This window comes from Anser brachyrhynchus, assembly GCF_964034855.1.
Source record: "Anser brachyrhynchus genome assembly, chromosome: 3".
Taxonomy (NCBI): Eukaryota; Metazoa; Chordata; class Aves; order Anseriformes; family Anatidae; genus Anser; species Anser brachyrhynchus.
The window spans coordinates 42,704,179-42,719,023 of NC_137696.1; the positions used below are offsets into that span (position 1 = coordinate 42,704,179).

The window sequence follows — 14,845 nt, forward strand, 5'->3', positions numbered from 1 at the left end:
AGGCTATTGCCCCAGGATGAGTGAATAATTTAACTCAAATGCAGTTTTGCACAAATTCACTTTCACAACTGGAGGGGGAAGAAAAAAAATAGCATGGCTAGTCAGACTCCTTGTTCTTGAAGATATAGCAGACAGAGATTTGAGGTTTTTTCCTAACTAAACCAATGTCATCCACAAAGTTTAACTCACAGTGTTACTGTTTAATAAGTGAGGTATAAATCTTGACATTAAGTCACCATGATTTTTTTGTGCTAAGAGTTTACTGCTCCTGCACAAACAGCCAAGTATAATACTTATGCATTACATCTCAAACTGTACAGCACTGGCCTGGGAGAAATCTCTGTACAGGAGTAAAACTTACGCTGAAATAGATGCAAGACAAAATCCCTAAATTGTACACCGATATTTAGGAGAGGTCTGTTGCATGTGGAACTGTTTTTGATCTTTAGATCATAAACTCCTGGAGGCACAGATCTTCTTTAATTACATGACTACAAAGCACCATGTGTTTCCATTATGCTATTTAAATAATAGATTTAATTTGAATTTACATTTGTTGATGTAAACATTACTGACTGTAACAGTACCCTCCAATCTGATGCAGAAAATCACTGAAGTATTACGAAAAAAATCCTTCCCACAAAGACTACAAAGGAAAGAATCCCCAAATGTACTATTTGAAAATATGAACAGAAACTAACTTAACAGGAGAGAATAGATTTTAGTAGGACAGATTTTTTTAACATATTTTCACACAAATAACACTAACATCTCAGGTAACCCTCATTTTCAACTCTGTTCTAACACTTTGTTGCATTTAAGGGACTGAACAAATTCACTTGTTTCCAGCAGCCCATGTTCCACTGGTTATTGAAAATAGCATGGGAAGGCTCATTCATTTATTCCGCAACACTGCTTTATATGAAGTGGACCTGGGAGCTCTGATAGTGAATTTAGCTGCCAGGATTCTAATCAGTTCTGCTTTTTACCAAAATTAATTTCCCCTCTTATTTTGCATAAATAGTCCCTGTCATTGAAAACTTAGTGTCGCTTCTGTTAAGTTAGGTGGGACTCAGATGGACCAGGGGAGTTCCAAGTTCAGAGAGCAACTAAGAGGAAAGCATTTTAACGCAATATAAGGTAAGCTTTTCTTTCTCTTAACAGTGCATATCCAAAACCTTCACTATTACTGAATGCAAGGGATTTTAGTTTCATTTTACAGATGACCTGCAAACACTTAAAATAGTTGCAACAGTTTCTCTGTTTGGAAGAGCTTAGGCAAAAAGCAGAAAAACATTTATGTACCATATAGGTCAAATGTATTGTTCAGTTAATGTCATGTTGCTATTAAAAAATCACTTTCAAATAGTGGATTTTGTAAGTTACATATAATCAGAACATCTAAGCATTAATTTACCAGCCTAAAATTTGCCAGAATAGATACAGTTGAAATTGAGAGCAGACAGCTAAGGGTGAAAAGTAGTAATATCCTGTAAAGATTTTATTGCTTTTGACTTTGATTATTGGTTTTGATGAGATAGCTCACAAGGCAACTGAGCAAACAAATAAGTTGCATGAAAAATTTTAAGCAAGTGGAGGTTTTTTGCTAACTGTGTACATTCCAAAAATATTTTTTTCAGAAGATTAAGAAATATTCAGCACATTTTTTACCAGGACACACTCCTTCCACGTACAGAAAACAATACTGTAAGAAGTGTTTTTCTTCTTTCATTTTACTTGATGGATTATAATTATCATTTTATTTTGTACGTGACACCCTCTGACCCCTTCATCCTTTCTCCTTTTGTCCTTATACTGTCTTGCAGAAGGAAAGGGTGGAATACAGGGCCTTCTTTATAATCTAAAAACACACAGGCAGGGAAAAAAAAATATCCTGGACTTCAGTAAAAGATGATGGCCAGAAAACAACAAATTGAGTATCTGAAGTGCTATATTTGACCTTACTACAAAACCAGAAGTCTCCATATTAGATCAAGATCACCACAAACAGTCCCAACAGTGTAAGCATACCTGACACTGTAGGTAAGGGATCACCTGGAGTTCAGAAAATCTTGGATTTTTGATCATATCATCAACAAATACACGTACTTATGGTAAGGTATTATGGAAAAATTAGGTATAGTAAATATAAAAAGCATAAGATTGACAGCTTTCTTAATACTTTGCACATGGGAAAAGACTACAGCCACTATAACTTGTTTTGCTCTTGATCTTGTCCACTCCTCCATCGCTAATTCTCATTTGCATACACACTGTAAGAAGGTAAAACCCTTTATAAAAACTGAGGTTTTTGTTTGGAAAAACATGCAGTGGATCTGTCAAACTTGTCATGAAAGAAAGTGCAGGCCTCCCTTGTGAACTTCCAGAGGCTACCTAAATGATTGTAACAGAGACTAACAATTTTCAATCTGTAACACAGCACAAAAGTGAATCTTTCCTTTTGGAGAGGAAAAGGCTTATTAAGCTCATTGAGTCATTAAGCTGGTGCATGCACATTTTCTCTCAGATGTTAAACACTCTCCCTTTACTGCAAGTTGTATACAAAACTGGATGACAAAGCCCTAACGCTATTTTTGGAAGGAAAGCTCAGATCCTAGCAGGACTTTCAAGAGCAGCCCAATATATTTACAATAAAAACAATTGTTCCAAGATGGGCTTGGTACCTGGATGTTCACTACAATATTTGGGTAACCTAATAATTATACAAGCAAGTCCATACAACTGTTCTTTCAGTAAAGCCTGAGGGGAGGCAGAGGGGGAGATGCCATCCCCCATGCATAACTCTCCACAGCCTCCTTTTGTTTCTTAAGCTTCATCTTCCTGCAACAACTTTCTCCAACAGGTTGATGAGGTAAAAGTTGGCTACATTCCCATTCAGCTAGTGGATTTGGACAGCTCTCCTAAATACACAAGCAATATAAACATATACAAAACAAAATCACCCAGAGTTAACGGCGTTTAGCATAAGCTTTCATGCAGTGGAAGTCTTTATAGTACGGCTCCTGCAGTCTTTAATTTAAGGTGATTCTGAATGTGATTCACACAGAGGTTACAGGGCATACTGCTGAGGCGGAGTCCTTGAAGAACTGGGCTTCCTTTAGAAATGCTGGAGCCTTTTTTCCTTTAGGCTGAAATGTGGGGGCACTAGTTCTGTCAGCAGCTGTTTTACCAGCTCCTGGATTAGTTACGGGAGAACTAAATACTGACATTCGCTCTCCCAGATGAAAACATCCTTATTCGTGCAGTCTTATAAAGACAGAGAAAGTCCAACACTGATGTAAACATAAGCAGCAATGCAGTCTTGGTTCTTGCCACAGAGTACTGATTTCACACACATTTGCAAGAAAAACACTGTGCAAGCTTTTCATGTAGCAGTACCTTTCTTAGTGGCATGACAAAAGCCTTTATTGCTTTCAACATAGCTTGAAAATAATCCTGCAGCAAATGAAGAAGCTAATGATTTAACACCCTTTTCCCCTTCTCTATCCCAACACAGAACACTGAAATCAGTACTTCTATAGTATTCAACTCCCCAAAATGTTTTTTCCAAAAAGAACTTCCTGCTTATAACGTTTAGACTATTTTTTATTAAGATCATTTCATTGTTTCTTTTATCAAGGACAGCATCATCTAGGTTAGGACAAAAATAGCTTTATTCACCTTTACTTTACACAATCCACTAGCCTTTGAGAATTAACTTCCACAGGTTGTGGAATTACCCCAAATACACATCAGGGTTAACCGAGGATGAGTTTCCAAGGTTCTCCTGCAAAAGGCTCGAAAGTGTTCACCAGCCACATAGGTATGGTGCTGACACAATATAGTCTTCTCTGAGACGGGATACAGCGCACAATAATGCAGTAAAAGGAAAATATATCTAAGATGTAATCGTCACAACCCTTCTCTTAACAGAGGTGCCAAAGGATTTCTAACACTTAGGCAGAACAGAGGACATTTATAAATGGTTTTGTCCAAAAGGCTCTCAGATACTTTATATTGCACGGTACTCAATTTATTTAAGTAACAAAGCTAACTATCAAGCAGACGTCACAGGGATTTGGATCTTTTGTTCCTGAAAGTCCAGGAATTTCACATAAAAGTCTTGGATAACTAACCATCCAATCCATTTTAGAACAACAAACTCAAGCAAAAAGACCTTACTGAGCTTTAACATATACTTTTCCATATCTACTAAAACTGCAAACACCAAAGGAAGATGTAGATGAGTGTGGTTAAACCGTCCTCCCAGTGATCATTATGGTATCTTTCAATTTTCAGAGACAAAGTGACACATACAGAACTGTTCATTTTAATTTCCATGCTGTATTATCTTACACAATCATATTCTCCTTATAAAACGAGTGAAGAACTGGAACTTTCAGTTACCTCACAGGGCACTACCGCAAACAACTGCCTGCTACAATTAGCCTTTTTGGCATGAAACGCAGGCTACTTCATGCTATACTCTTAATTCAGTGGTTTTTCCTTTTCTTACTTGCTACCAATTTCTCTGAGCCCAGAAATGTCAAGAGGTCAACAATTACATCGTTCAGAATATATCCTGAAAGTAAGAGTGACCCTATATTATATCTTCATTTTTCCCCTTTGATCATCGTTTTATTTGACTGTATTTCAGTAAATTATCCATGTAGTTTTTATTTTGACAGCTCTCTTTACAGCAGTAAAACAAAATGTGTGCATTGCAAATGGCAAAGATTCAAATTTCAGCTATGTTTATCCAAAATAGCACTGAACTGCTTCTGTACTTATGCTATACTGCCTACAGCCTTACGGAAGGGGAGACAGATGGGATGAATTTAGCAGGGAAACAGCTGTGGCTTGAAGAAGAGACAAGCAAAAGTTTTGCTATCAGGCTTCATTATGTATCAAGGTACCAGTAAAATGTGTATCCGTAAGGCAGCCAAAAAAGTGTTTTTCATTTGACTAGTGATAATTACCTTTTCTCAACAGCTGACAATGTTCTAAGCAGCATTCAATAGGTATAATAATTAAGCAATATGATAAGACAAGCAGTGCCTTGCTGGGGATTATGGCTCGCCTCGGGTGTGTTGTGAGGCACAAGGCTGAAGGGCGAGTGACTTCAGCCACCCGAGAAATGCAATAATCCCTCAGAAATGTACTGCCTGTAGTGTCTTCTTGCTATTAAAAATGGAAATTTAAAAAGGACAAAACGTTAGACACATTTCCTGTGGATTTTATTGACAAGGGTTAATGTTACAGAAAGCCAATGAAGAAATTCCATTTCTGCCCAGCCTCTGAAAGCCCTTTCCCCAGGATGCATATACCTCTGTTCAGCTTGTTTGTCCATTTTCTTCATAAAACTGGTTTGAGAAGCCTAACTATTTGCACCATCTAATACATGTGTGATAAGGCACAGCAGATTACAACAGCCTTCATGATGGTAAAAGTTAGAGTGCTCTTAACTCAGATGTCTCCAAATATGTAATCTGTGCAATTGACTAAGCTTGGTGTAATTTTACAGACAAGCTTTTTTCAGTTCTGAAACTGCGTGCGTGTTTGTGTGCGTGTATGAGAAAGGTCAGCCACTTGAGTGAACCGAGCAGAAAGGAAAAAAATAAAAATAAATCAAACTAAAAGTTGTTTTTGACTACATATAATTCATATAGCTAAAACTAAGGCTAAATCCTTCCGAGTGTGGGAAGTGCTAGTGTAGCACTCAGAAGGATTACACCACTTTACATAAGCAGAGGAAAGATTACTATAATTTCAGTCTTACCACTAAGTCAACCTTTTGAATCTGTGGACCTGGAAGTATTTGGCAACCTTGACTTGAATCAAATCAGAATTCTAAAGGCCTTTAAGGATCAAGTCTTAAGTAATGAGAGATACTTGGTACAAGCAAGTATTTCCATACACAAAACTAAGGGTGGAATATGGCTGCTAGAGGTTAAAAAGTTAAAAAAAAATAATTCTTTTCCTGCACACAAGAATTTACTGTTCACAAAAACAAGTTAAACAACCATAGAACAATCTATTACTCTTTTCCATTCAGAATCAAACTGAGAAGCCCTGAGCACACGAGTTCATTAGAAATGTAGATGCTAAGTACCTCTTTTTATACTGTCTTCACTTAGAGTTACTTCCATACTCTCAATTTCAGTATAACTTCTCACATTAAGGTAGTATTTCTAAAAACTAACACAATACCTGTAACTATTGGGCTACCACCAATTTGCACCATCACAAGGCACAATAAAAACTTAGTTACTTTTTATTATTATTATTATTATGAGTACACTCAGAAATAGACAATGAATATGACTGGAGTTCCAGAAATGAATGACAGTTTAAGTTAGACGAGAAATAGGCAACAGAAGATTCCATCTGCATTTTAAAGGACAAAAAATGGTGCAAAAATAAGTCTTTAGTTTCATAATCCAAAACCAACAGCACTTCCAATTAATTTGATAGATCAAACCCAAAAATCATGAACAAAAAAAACCTTTAAGTGAAATGTTAGTTGTGTAACTTACTGGCACAAGACACATCACGGCTAAACAATCAACGATTACAAAAAAAAAAAAGATTAGACAGGAAAAATGAAAGCATCCACAATTATATCAACTTCCATAGGAGCAGGACTGCACCTTGTGGAAGCAATCAAAATGGTGGAGTTATCAGGAAAAAACTGCCTTCCAGTAGCCTTGCAAAAGTCTATTCACTTCTTATATTAAGAACATAAATTGCCACTAGTTTGGGGTCTCCTTCACTTCAACAGTAACCCTGGAAGCAGGCAGGTGCATAGATTTTGTTATGGCAGTGGTAAATTTTCATGTCACACAAAGCCTTCTGAATGTTATTCATTTGTCTGTTTTCACTTCCCCATTATATGGGAACAGAGGATTTCAAATAGCCTTAGTCTGAAAATCTGAGAGTTATACACAGAGAGCAAAACCAAAATAGAATCTGCTACTGCTTAAATGGGTTAATGGTTAGATTTTACAAGTATTGTGAGTTCACTTAAGGCCCAATAGAAAGATCCCAATTACTATTAAATATCCCAACTGCGTAGTTGCCACTGATCTACTGCATAGTGTTAGTCTCACAGTGACTACTTGTAAATATATTTCTGAATGTTCTGACATATCACATGGATATCACAGAAATACAGTACAGAAGAATGAACTTTAAAAATGCAGATGCAACACAATATAGAAGAAAACAAGGTGACTGTAACCGTCAGGGATTTCAGCAATTTACTTTTTAGATGGTCTAAACAATCAAGACTTGCTAAAGGAACACGGGGAGGGTTGTCCTCCAGAGTTTCATTGGGAAGGGTACTATCCTGGGTAGAAAACTTTATTCTGTTGCTCTGGATACCTTTTAGCAGATGCTTTCAATGAACTGTGATGTGTTTTGGTGCTGTTTCTTGCCATTAAACAACAATGCTTCTATGAACCCGCTGGCAAAGGTGCGCTTGGATCCATCCTGCTCACTTCTTATTTCACATCTCTGGGGAACTGGTGAGGGAGGTGGGGAAGACTGGTCTACTGTAGTGGACCTGAAGGGCTACTACCAGGCACTGAAGGCAAAGTATATCGAGAGGAAGATATGGTGGTGGTTAAGGTGTAATTGGTGGATTACCACAAGAAGGATTGTATATGATCACCAGAAGCAACTCCCAACTAATATAAAAAAAAATAAATAATGTAAGTTTGTAGCAAATAAGCAATTGTAGGAGGAAAAAAAAAAAAAGATTTTCACTGGAAGGCCATGGGTAGGCTTGCAATGTGTGCCTTTTCTAACATCAGTGTGATGCACTGCATGGGGCAAAGCATTTCTAGATCTTGACACATCAAGGGGAGTCTGGGCTGGGCTATTAAAAGTATCACCTTTATCCACCTCCATTTCAGAGGAGAGAATCAAGAATTCTTTGTTAATGCTAAATTAACATTTAAATTTGAAACTCAGCAACTGTGCTGACAACAGAAAGTAACAAGAACAGCCTGGAACCTTATGTTGTGCTGTTTTATGTCACACATTTCAGGGCTTTTTACATTCCCGGTAGACAAGAGCACAAGCTTACTATTAGTGAGCTGAAGGCTTCGACTCCCAGAAGTTGATGGCATGAATAAGAACTATCCTCATGTCTGTTCTGGAGAAGGCTGAGCACATCAAAGCAGTCGAGCTGAAGATATTCACAGGAGTGGACAATTACCAGACCCTTCACAGAAGGGGTGTTAGCCAGAGTGTTGATAGCTGTTCAGAGAAGCAAGCAAACCTGGCTATTTTTCCACCTAGCTTTTCTTTGAGGCATGGACTATCCCCCCGTTTATAATATCCCAGATATTATTCTCCATTTTCTAAAACACTGAAGTTGTGGTGACCAGCTGTCCTGATAAGCAAAGTGAACACAGACACTCTTCCCCTCTCCACTGACTACATTGCTAAGCAATCAAAATACATGCAGCATTAACTAATCCTTAGAAGAAGGTAATTCAGTAATTATTGGCCTGTTAATGTGACTTCAAATGCATGAAAAGTGTACTACACATTTTGAAGGAAAAAGAACAAATAGGGACATAAAGGTAAATGGAAAACACGAGAAACTGAAACACAAATCACACAGATACTGTCACATCAACCCTAATTTCTCTGACAGCTGATTTTTATTTTTTAAATAAAGGATATGTAATAAATCTTACCTACATTAACTTAAGCAAACCATTATATATCATGCCACATCAGCAATTGCTAACTAAGCAACTAGTCATTGTTGGTAAGTAACTGACTAAAACAAAGAGCACAACCAATAGGAACAACTGAAGCTAAGGAAGAAATCTAAGAATTTCTTCTCATTGAGTTTAAGCAGATTTTTTAATATTTTGAATTACGACTCAGCACAAAAAGTGGGAGTGGGCTGATAAATTTAAGAGATGTCATAAGCTTAGAGAAGGTCTGGGACATTGCACAGAAAGAAAAAGATGACTCAGAAGAATGGAACAGCAGAAATGAGAAGAAATTTGATAGTACAAAGTCTTACGCTGGAGACTTAATGGATTCTTAGTTCACAGCAAAAGTCTCTGCTAACAATTTGGATTTACTTGTGAGGAAGAGGTCCTGGATGCACTTCTTGGATAGAGATGGATTACCAGCTGCCAGTATTACGTAGCTGTAAGAAAGGCAGATGTGATCATAGGATCTGTCAGTCAAGGAATTTACAGTAAACATATTAATTCCACCATCCAAGACATTCAAATGCCTTCTTCCAATATCCTGCAGACAGTTCTGATTGCCCATATTCAAAAAAGATCAACAACCAGAAAATGGAGGGAGAAGAAAAGCTTATTGTAAAAAGAACAAAAGAGAAAGGCTTCATTTATTATTCAAAGTAGGACTGAATGGGTACAACCATTGTCTAGAAATACAGTGCAGATAAAATAAAAACAGAACAAAAGAACTACTTACACCAGTTTTGGCTCAAGGAAAAATAGGTACAAGCTGGCCACAAATAAATGCAGATGGAAAATAAGAAAGGCCCTGATCAGTACACCAATGGTGCTGGAAACCCTTGACCAACTTGAGCAATGAAGCCTGATGACTCTTACAATGGAGCCCAATACAGTCCCAAAGGAATTATTATACATATAACAAATATATAATATATGTATAGATTCACTAATAGCTGCAGTAGAGGAACACAGAACTCAGTGACCTAGAATACATCTTACAGAACATTATTATGTTCCCTAAACTTCTATCTGAAAATTGTGTGTGATATTTCCCTCTACTTGCCATTTACTTCTCAAGAAAGGTAACTACTGACTTGTGTTCTATTTTGCAGCATTTTCTGAAGACTCTGTATTTTATTCTTGGCACACATTTTCAGGTTTTCTAACAACTAAGATAATTTTTGCTTTATGTATATACTGGTCAAGTAGTTGATGAACAAATCTTTAAAGAGAGTATTCAGGAGCTTATATAATCTTACACAATCTGTTAACTATTTAGAATGGAAATACTGATACATATAATATACATGTAAAACTATATAAATATATGGGTATACATACACGCTGTATATACACACACCTATAAAAAGAAGGGAAAAAATTAAGTAGACAGTGACCTGGAGAGAAAGAGGGAGGGAGAGTTTTGAACATCTAGTTCCTATTCCAGACCACGTGTACTGTGTTAAAACATCTAGACACATTAATCAAAAGCCAAATACATTTTCAGATTCTGACAGGATTTTCTACACGTATCTATGTATGTGTGTGTGCATATACACAACATTTGTAGATCACTTCTTAATAGTACTTCTCTGGAGTACACAGTTCTCAACCTAAAATGTGAGTCTATTAAATAGCAATAAAAAATTAAGTAAGAATGATAACCCCAAATTCTGGACAGAGCTGAGAGTTTTATCTGGCTGCACTGCAATGCAGAATGCATTGACCACAAAGCTTTTTACCACCTCACTGAATGAAAGGCTACACAAACAACTCTCTCTTCAATTGCTGGAGCAATCCTGTTACAGCGAAACCACACCAAAGATACGTGGGGAAGAATAAGGATGCTCAGAAAAAAGCAAAGCATACTGCTATTTAAACACTGAGGCAATTCTAATAATCAAAGATGTTATGGACAATACATATATTTACCACTATTTTCAATATAAAAAATGCCTTTTAAACTAAAAAGCCACAACTTAATGCATCTTTTATTCTGTAACTGCATTTCAGAACAGATGCTTAATCTAGTGAGTAGAAAGTAACAATTGCTTCATTATTACTTAATACTAACCTATCAGTATGACGAAAATAAGGAAGACAATATATTCAACAAAGAACAAACTGGATTTGAAAGAAAAATAAAAGTCTTTTAAGCAACGGTCAGAACTGAGTTTTTCCGCTCATCATCATTTCTTGGAAAAACAAAAAGGCATACATGATCTTTAAAAAGAAAATGTAAAATACGCAGTGCAATTTATTAGCTTCAGTTATCAAGAAATAAATTTCAATCAATTGTTCTACTGAAGAATTACTAAATAAACCCAAAATCTCTCTTCAGACTGTAATAGTGACAGCAAACCAGCTCTTATGATTTCATGTATCAGCTACTTGAAATAGCTAGTATAATCTCAATATACGTCTCAGTTCTCATAAATCTGTGTTCTCTCATGCATATGCAATCTCTCTATTATTTATTATTATTATTTATTATATATCTCTATTATTATATCTATTAACAACAACAATAAAATTAATGGTGGAAGAACATTAAAATCCTTGTTGAACTGAATATCATTTGTTCTCCCTAACTCCTACAGAGGTCCACTTAAGGATCCATTTTAGCCACTCTTCCACATAAGCTTATCCGTAAGAATCATACATTTCCCCATAGGTGGAAAACAAATATAATTTGTGACATCTTGTGCTGTACAGACATTTCAGCACAGTTGCTGCACTCCTCTACCATGTCTGAAGGGGAAGGCACCCCAGGTAGTTGGCTGCAGACACATCTCAGCAACATGGCACGTAGTTACAATTTGACACATATAGTCTTTATAAATCCAATGTCTATGAAGTCAAACAAATCTCCTTCTTATTTATAGTAACAGGCAAGAGCAGATCTCTGCCGTCTTGTTACACAGATGGTTGTAACATTTTTATAGTTAACTTACAACCACTGATGCCTGAGGAATAGACACACATCTGCCCCAAACTGCCAGTCCTGTAGGCTCTCCTTTTTAACTTTAGCTACCAAAAATACAGTTATAACACACGCACTACCATTGCCTCCCCAAATTACCACAGCAAAAAGCCCCAGTTTTACCCCGTTGCATAAAATGCATTGCTAATGTTACATAGATCGAACAGTGAGCACCCACAGCAAAATATACCAACTCCAATCACCAAAATTGGAGTTTCAGAAAAACTTATAGCCCTAAATACCATTTACTAAACTGAGTTAAAATTAGTTCTGAAAACACTACTTAGAAGCCTACGGTTTTATGTTTTATTAACAATATTTTGGAAGAGCCTTATACTTCACATAAGTATACAAACTATTGCTCATTTCTACTATGAACACACATCTACAGAATGGGAATTTGAGTAATTTAATCATAAAATTGGCTTTCAAGTTGAAAATTGACATCAATGTGCTCTTCGCTACACCACAGGCGTTTTATTTTTCCAAGATTCAGCCTTGTAAAGGCACCCACACTGACCAGCTCATTTCCACTGGCAGAGCCCTATGCCGTGCTACCTAACACTTTTGAGATAATGTGCTTAGTTAAACAGATCACTGTCTAAAATGAAAAGCACATAGCTACAAAAATATCAAAACAAGAATAAACTAACGTAAAAAAACATACACAGATCTAAAGCAAAGATCCTCAGGGTTGCTAGATTAACGACATTAATTGAACACCTCTTCTGAAGCTCCACTGCAGTCTTAACCTGTCACCATAGTCCTGCAAACTGCACCTTTCAATATAAGTTTGCTCCAATAGCATGCATCCTCTGTGTCATTTAGATGGACATATACTTCTTTTAACACTGCATTTCACTCAGCAAAAACACTGAAAGGGATGGATAAATGCATTACATTGAAAAGACTAATTTAAAATCACCTTTAAAGACTGCAACTTAAAGCAATCCTTTCCTTTAAAACCTCCTTATATCATTCCAGACAATATGCATATGTAGCATATAGCCAGACTGAAAGATGGGAATGGCAAAAGAGTTATCTTGTTCATTTTCAGCAGTGTAAATATCAAAACTGTCCAAACATTGTTGCTTCAAAATGAATTCCGATTGATCAATTAGATCTCATTCCTTCCACAAAATAGTTACAGCAGGGCCTTCATGCTCTCATAGCAGAACAGAAGTAGTGACAAAGATTTCTTAGGTACAAATGGCACAATTTTTATTATTCAAATGCAAATGTTAAGTCCAAAATTAAGTCAAATTAATTTTGCTACCAGAAACTTTCTGAAGAGAGGCAGAATAAAAGCAGATAGGAAATCGGGTAGGAACCCACTGCACATGATTTTGTTGCAAGATCACCCGGGTTATTTGTAGCTGCATAAAAATGGGCAGCAAATAATTGTGACAAGAAATAATCATCCTTAAAATTGTGATTATTAGTATCTGAGTGATGGATTGAAATCTGAGGCAAAGCACATCAGTATTTGTTCTTCTCTCTATTGCTATATAGCATAGTCAGATCTCTAGTTTCAAAAATCAGAAGAGAAAAATCACTTTTTTATGTGGTGGAAGTCATAGAATTGTAGAATCATTAAGGTTGAAAAAGACCTTTCTCTTCACTTAAAACTGAGTAGTTCATAGCTGATTTATAGGGAACTGATACTGAAAACCTATCACAGTTTTCACATGGAAACTAAAATCAGATTACACTGAAATTTTAAAGCTGTTTATTATATAAGCCTTGTCATTAATTACCTGGATTTTAAATAAATACAGTGCAAGATCATAATTAAAAATATGTTAAAGGAATCCCCTCTTAAAACGTTGTTAAAGTACACTGTCAGTGGTTCAAATGCCTGATAATCTCTGCCATATTTAAATATTCTAAAATATTAAATACGACAAACACCATCACTGTCCTGTTTTCTCTCCTTGCCATCATCAAAACAGCAGCAGAAGGTAGGGCACTGCCTGCAGCATGACCACTCTGTTTTCAAACCACTTTTCTGTTCTGGATTAATGCTTTTAATCTTTTCTAGTGTATAGTCACTGCTGCTGCAGCAGAGAACAAGCAACATTTTCCAGTAGGTCTATTTGGCTCTTACATAGAGGAAAGACTCTCCAAAAGACTCACAAAAAGTTCTCATATCCACCCAGATACTAGTAGTGCTACAGGGGAACAGCTAGGGAAAAAAAGAAAAAGATTTATATTCCCCCCCTAAAAGTAACAGAGTCCTCAGTGCATGTGTCCCCCAAATGCTAAGAATCTACCGCACACAAAAGAAAAAAAAAAAAAGGTGGGTGGGGAGAAAGAGGTGAGATCAATGGAAAAATTATGTGGTCACATAGACTAGGGACACAATTGTAGTATCTTGAGTTTCTTTGTTCTCTGAGCTATAAAAAATGATGGTAATTCTGTGTTACAGCGGAACAGGATGAGGTTCAGACAAATCTGAAAAGGAAGAGGAAAGAATGGGGTTTGGAAGACTGAAAAGAAAGCAGAGAGAGTGCAAAAAAAAAAAGGTGCTAATATGGATGGACAGATAATGAAGAGATGGAGATAAAAAGTCAATATTTGGAAAAAAGTGAGCATACAAGACTGGATGCTTCAGTATATGCAAGCTCTGTTCTTGTCAGGTGGTCAGTGGCCAAGAAGAGCAAACAAACTGTTGTATAGTCAGGACTGTCTAGTTTAAATGAGCTTTAACTGCACTCTGCCTTTCACTGCTGACAACTGGTCACCTGGTTGACTGGGATTGCAGTTGCCATTTCCCTGCTTTATCTTCTCCTACCTCCCCAACCACGCCTCAGCAACCTTTGGTGCCTGAATACGGAGTGGAAAAAAGAGCGAGAGGGCACAGATGAGCTTTCTGGTACCAAGAAGAGGAGTCTCCCCAGTGATCTTTAAGGCTATCTGACACAAATCACAGGACAAGACACTACCAGTCTGGATACTCTGGCCAGAACAGTCATTGGTTATCAGTGGAAATACCCCCCACGAGTTTTGCGGTAGCCGCTCCCAGCTCTTGGAGTCACCACCCCTCTGAAAAGGCTAGGGGCACCTGGAAGCTGTTAATAGCTCCCTGGATACTAAGACCTTCAAAAAGATTTTTCTGTTTATAAAA

At 36.8% G+C, this 14,845-nt stretch overlaps 1 protein-coding gene across 3 annotated transcripts in view; it reads right to left on the bottom strand.

Moving 5' to 3' along the window:
• Window positions 1-14,845, bottom strand: part of SDCCAG8 (SHH signaling and ciliogenesis regulator SDCCAG8) — a 121,129-nt gene that overhangs the window by 29,606 nt on the left and 76,678 nt on the right. The window lies entirely within an intron of this gene.